The sequence below is a fragment of the Triticum urartu genome, chromosome 3A (assembly GCF_056163025.1).
Source record: "Triticum urartu cultivar PI428250 chromosome 3A, HENAU_Tu73, whole genome shotgun sequence".
NCBI lineage: Eukaryota > Viridiplantae > Streptophyta > Magnoliopsida > Poales > Poaceae > Triticum > Triticum urartu.
In genome coordinates, this window is record NC_141875.1 from 208,724,629 (window position 1) to 208,730,276 (window position 5,648).

Below are 5,648 nucleotides of genomic sequence, written 5' to 3' on the forward strand. Positions count from 1 at the left end.
TAGTTAGAAAACCGGCACTGCATCAAATGGTCAAGTGAACAACATTACTTTTTTGTCGTTTCTCTACAATTTTTCATTTAACACATCTTTGCACTGCATCAAATGGTCAAGTGAACGACATTACTTTTTTTGTCGATTCTCTACCATTTTCATTTAACACATCTTTGCACTTCATTTCCTTCTTTTTTTCTGTTTGGAGTTTTGGGTCTCCACATTGGCGAGCTGTACACGTGCGAAGAAGCGAACCACATGGTCGAGGGAAATGAGCCGCATATTTGGTAAACAATTCTCAAACGAGTCCATATAACTTTTATACATAAAATCATCAAACACAAAAAACACCATTTTTGCACTCTTAGCTTTTGACAATTATCACAATTGCCACTTTGCAAATTTTGCTTTTGCCACGGGAATGGCAATTGTGATAATTATCAAAAACTAAGAGTGGCAAAAGTGAAATGTCAAAATCTAGAGTGGCATAAGGAAAATTGGCAAAATCTAGAGTGGCAAAAACAAAAATTTCCCAATTTCTGAACACTTTCAAATAAAGTCCCTGTAATTTTTATACATAAACTACTCAAAAACAAAATGCACCATTTTGCACTGCATGTTCACATGCTCCAAACTGCATGGTACATGCTCAAAAACAAAATCCTTCTTTGTAGATACACACACATTAACTAAACTACACGGGGCGGCCAACTACTAAAATGCACACGCAGAGGCACCAACTGTAAAACACGGGACAAGCTGACGAGCCGCTGTCGAAACTGCACGCCGAGGGACTCCAAGAACCTTCTTCGCACAGTCGAGTAAAACGCATGACGCGCACATCCATACCGGAGCAACGCACAGCCGAAACCAAACTACATGCCCGTCGTCCTCTCACGTGCCTGTGTACTGCACCGGCGACCCAACCGAGCTGCAATGAGAAGCAACATGCACTGCTCGACATCAGGTGGGGAACAACAGTGAGCTGCAATGAGAAGCAACAGTGAGCCCTTGCCAGCGCAGCTCCTGCAACAAAAATATATTAGGAGAGGTGGGAGAAGGGAAAAGGGGGAATAGGGGCAGTGCTCACCAGAGGATCTCGTCGGCGGACGACCTGTGGAGCTCATTGAAAGACCAAGCCAGTCCAGTACTAGGATTCCACACAATACAGCGCTGTCCAGTGGGACGTACTTCTCGTCCCCATGGGCCGAGCTGCACGTGACACCCGCATCGGCCGACGCTGATAGCCGCGCCTGAACGCAGACAAGGACGAGAACAAGGGGAGGAGCAGGACTCCGGCCGTCCACGGCGGCGCTGCTGTTGCCCTCCTTTCTGCGCCTCCAGGTGGCCACGGTTGTTCTTCGGAGTCGTCATTGAGGAGCCCTGGAGCTCGGGATTGAGAACGGCGAGCCTCACGGGAAGAGAACTGCATGGAGTGGAGGGGCGCACCATAGCCGGATCTAGCACGCACGGGATCCACTTGCCATGGATCCAGTGGCCTCGGCGGCCGAAGCCAGCGCAAGACAGGCCATGGCACGGTGGAGATTGCTGTAATCCGGCCAGAGGAGAGGGGAGGCTCGTCGGTGATGGAGATGAAGTTCACAGCCGCCCAAGGGAAGATGGGGGGCTGGTTGCCGCACCCATGGCCGTCACGGCCGATTCTGGTGGTTTCAAGGTGCGTCGGGGGCCGGTGGCGGCCGGAATCTGGTGGTTGAATGCGTCGTCGTGGGCCGGTGGTGGCCGGATCCGGCGGTTGTGGCTGCGCCGGGGGGCCGTGGTGGCCGGATCCGGTGGTTGAAGCCACACCGGGGCCCGGTGGCGGCGGATCTCGCCACTACTGTGGGTGGCACTGAAGAAAGAGGGGGGAGGGTGGCGGCCGGCGTAGAAGGTGGGGCGTGGGGTTGGGGGAAGGTGAAGCACCGAGGGCGGTGGTCGAAGAAAGGTAGAGGGGTGGGGGCACGGCGGCGGCCGGTGGGAGGGGGTTGCTGGCACGCCGGCCATGGGAGGTAGTGAGTTAGGTGGGGGTGTGTTGGGCGAAGGTGGAGGGGATCGGGGCCGGGATTCGTGCGTGTGTAGGGGGTGACCGGTGGATTCGTTGCCTTTGTTTGTAGGTGTGAGTCAGGAGGTGTTAGTAGAATAAGACATTTTTGTGTGCAGAATAAGGTCTTAAGGGTGTTGTTAGAATAGACCCATCCTATATATATATCCAATTAGATGTAAGTTACCATGAACTATTATTGTTGACATTACCCTTGAGGTAAAAGGTTGGGAGGCGAATATATAAGCCCCTATCTTTCTCTGTGTCCGATTAATACTTTGAACCCATTAATATCACGTGAGTGTTAGCAATTGTGAAAGATTAAATGATAGTTGAGTATGTGGAGTTTGCTAAATGAAAACTCTGACATAGACCCTTCCTAAAAATAAGATGAACTCCAATTGTTTGATGACTGAGAATATAGTTTGTTAGTTTCAAGAAAGTTTATGACCTATACTTTAACATATAAATAGCTTGTTACTTGATCATGAAAAGTTTTATGAAGATGAGCTACTGATATGACATATAATGATGCAAGAAAAAGTGATTGGAACTATCATTGATCAAATTTGTGCACTGATACATCTCCAACGTATCTATAATTTTTGATTGCTCCATGCTATTATATTATCTGTTTTGGATGTTAATGAGCTTTATTTTACATTTTTATATCATTTTTGGGACTAACCTATTAACCGGAGGCCCAGCCCAAATTGCTGTTTTTTTGCATATTTCAGTGTTTCGCAGAAAAGGAATATCAAACGAAGTCCAAACGGAATGAAACCTTCGGGAACGTGATTTTCTCAACAAACATGATCCAGGAGACTTGGAGTGTGCATCAAGAAACAATCAAGGAGGCCACGAGGCAGGGGTGCGGGCCTACCCCCCTGGACGCACCCTCCACCCTCATGGGCCCCTCGTTGCTCCACCTACCTACTTCTTCCTCCTATATAAGCCCACGTACCCCGCAAACATCCACGAGCACCATGAAAACCTAATTCCACCGCCGCAACCTTCTATACCCGTGAGATCCCATCTTGGGGCCTTTTCCGGAGCTCCGCCAGAGGGGGCATTGATCAAGGAGGGCCTCTACATCAACTCCATGGCCTCTCCGGTGATGTGTGAGTAGTTTACTTCAGACCTTCGGGTCCATAGCTAGTAGCTAGATGGCTTCTTCTCTCTCTTTGGATCTCAATACAAAGTTCTCCTCGATTCTATTGGAGATCTATTCGATGTAATCTTCTTTTGCGGTGTGTTTGTCGAGATCCGATGAGTTGTGGGTTTATGATCCAAATTATCTATGAACAATATTTGATTCTTCTCTGAATTCTTTTATGTATGATTGGTTTATCTTTGCAAGTCTCTTTGAATTATCAGTTTGGTTTGGCCTACTAGATTGATCTTTCTTGCAATGGGAGAAGTGCTTAGCTTTGGGTTCAATCTTGCGGTACTCCATCCCAGTGACAGTAGGAGAAACGACACGTATTGTATTGCTTCCATCGAGGATAAAAAGATGGTGTTTATATCATATTGCATGAGTTTATCCATCTACATCATGTCATTTTGCTTAAGGCGTTACTCTGTTCTTATGAACTTAATACTCTAGATGCATGTTGGATAGCGGTCGATGTGTGGAGTAATAGTAGTAGATGCAGAATTGTTTCGGTCTACTTGTCACGGACGTGATGCCTATATACATGATCATGCCTAGATATTCTCATAATTATTTGCTTTTCTATCAATTGCTCGGCAGTAATTTGTTTACCCACCGTAATACTTATGCTTTCTTGAGAGAAGCCACTAGTGAAACCTATGGCCCCGGGTCTATTTTCCATCATACAAGTTCCCAATCTATTTTATTTTGCAATATTTACTTTCAATCTATATCATAAAAATACCAAAAAAATTTATCTTATTATTATTATCTCTATCAGATCTCACTCTTGCAAGTGGCCATGAAGGGATTGACAACCCCTTTATCGCGTTGCTTGCGAGGTTCTTATTTGTTTGTGTAGGTATGAGGTGACTCGCGCGTGGTCTCCTACTGGATTGATACCTTGGTTCTAAAAAACTGACGGAAATACTTATGCTGCTTTACTGCATCACCCTTTCCTCTTCAAGGGAAAGCCAATGCAATGCTCAAGAGGTAGCAAGAAGGATTTCTGGCGCCATTGCCGGGGAGATCTACGCCAAGTCAAGACATACCAAGTACCCATCACAACTCTTATCCTTCGCATTACATTATTTGCCATTTGCCTCTCGTTTTCCTCTCCCCCACTTCACCCTTACTCTTTTATTCGCCCTTTTTTCCGTTCGCTTTCTCTCCGCTTGTTTGCTTGTGTGTTGGATTGCTTGCTTGTCACGATGGCTCAAGACAATACTAAATTGTGTGACTTTTCCAATACCAACAATAATGATTTTATTAGCACTCTGATTGCTCCTCTTACCGATGCTGAATCTTGTCATGAAAGATCCATTTTCTGGCCTTCCTAGTGAAGATGCCGCTACCCATCTAAACAACTTTGTTGATTTGTGTGATATGCAAAAGAAGAAAGATGTGGATAATGATATTGTTAAATTTAAGCTATTTGCGGTTTCGCTTAGAGATCGTGCTAAAGCTTGGTTTTCGTCTTTGCCTAAAAATAGTATTGATTCATGGAATAAATGCAAAGATGCTTTTATATCTAAGTATTTCCCTCCCGCTAAGATCATCTCTCTCAGAAATGATATTATGAATTTTAAGCAACTTGATCATGAACATGTTGCACAATCTTGGGAGAGGATGAAATTAATGATACGAAATTGCCCTACACATGGTTTGAATTTATGGATGATTATACAGAATTTTTATGCCGGATTGAATTTTGCTTCTAGAATTCTTTGAGATTCGGCCGCGAGAGTCACTTTTATGGAAATCACTTTAGGAGAAGCTACCAAACTCCTAGATAATATTATGGTTAATTATTCTCAATGGCACACTGAAAGTTCTACTAGTAAAAAAGTGCATGCAATTGAAGAGATTAATGTTTTGAGTGGAAAGATGGATGAACTTATGATTTTTTTTGCTAATAAGGGTGCTCCTACCAATCCTAATGATATGCCTTTGTCTACTTTGATTGAGAATAATAATGAATCTATTAATGTGAATTTTGTTGGTAGGAACAATTTTGGTAATAACACGTATAGAGGTAATTTTAATCCTAGGCCGTTTCCTAGTAATTCCTCCAATAATTATGGTAATTCCTACAACAACTCCTATGGAAATTATAATAAGATTCCCTCTGATTTGGATCTAATATTAAAGAATTTATTACTTTGCAAAAGAGTTTCAATGCTTTGATTGAAGAAAAACTGTCTAAGATTGATGAGTTGGCTAGGAACGTGGATAGAATTTCTCTTGATGTTGATTCTTTGAAACTTGGATCTATTCCACCTAAGCATGATATCAATGAATCTCTCAAAGCCATGAGAATATCCATTGACGAGTGCAAAGAAAGAACCGCTAGGATGCGTGCTAAGAATGATTGCTTTGTGAAAGCGTGTTCTTGTAGTTTTCATGATAATAAAGATGAAGATCTAAAAGTTATTGATGTTTCCCCTATTAAATCTTTGTTTTGCA

The 5,648-nt window shown here is 43.8% G+C and overlaps 1 long non-coding RNA gene across 1 annotated transcript; it reads right to left on the reverse strand.

Moving 5' to 3' along the window:
- Positions 1-519: 519 nt before the first annotated feature.
- On the reverse strand, positions 520-2,307 carry LOC125548277 (uncharacterized). The gene is made up of 2 exons (XR_015618587.1): positions 1,082-2,307; positions 520-1,017 (listed from the first exon to the last, which is right to left on the reverse strand). It is a non-coding gene; the product is annotated as an uncharacterized LOC125548277 (long non-coding RNA).
- Between the last annotated feature and the right edge of the window lie 3,341 nt (positions 2,308-5,648).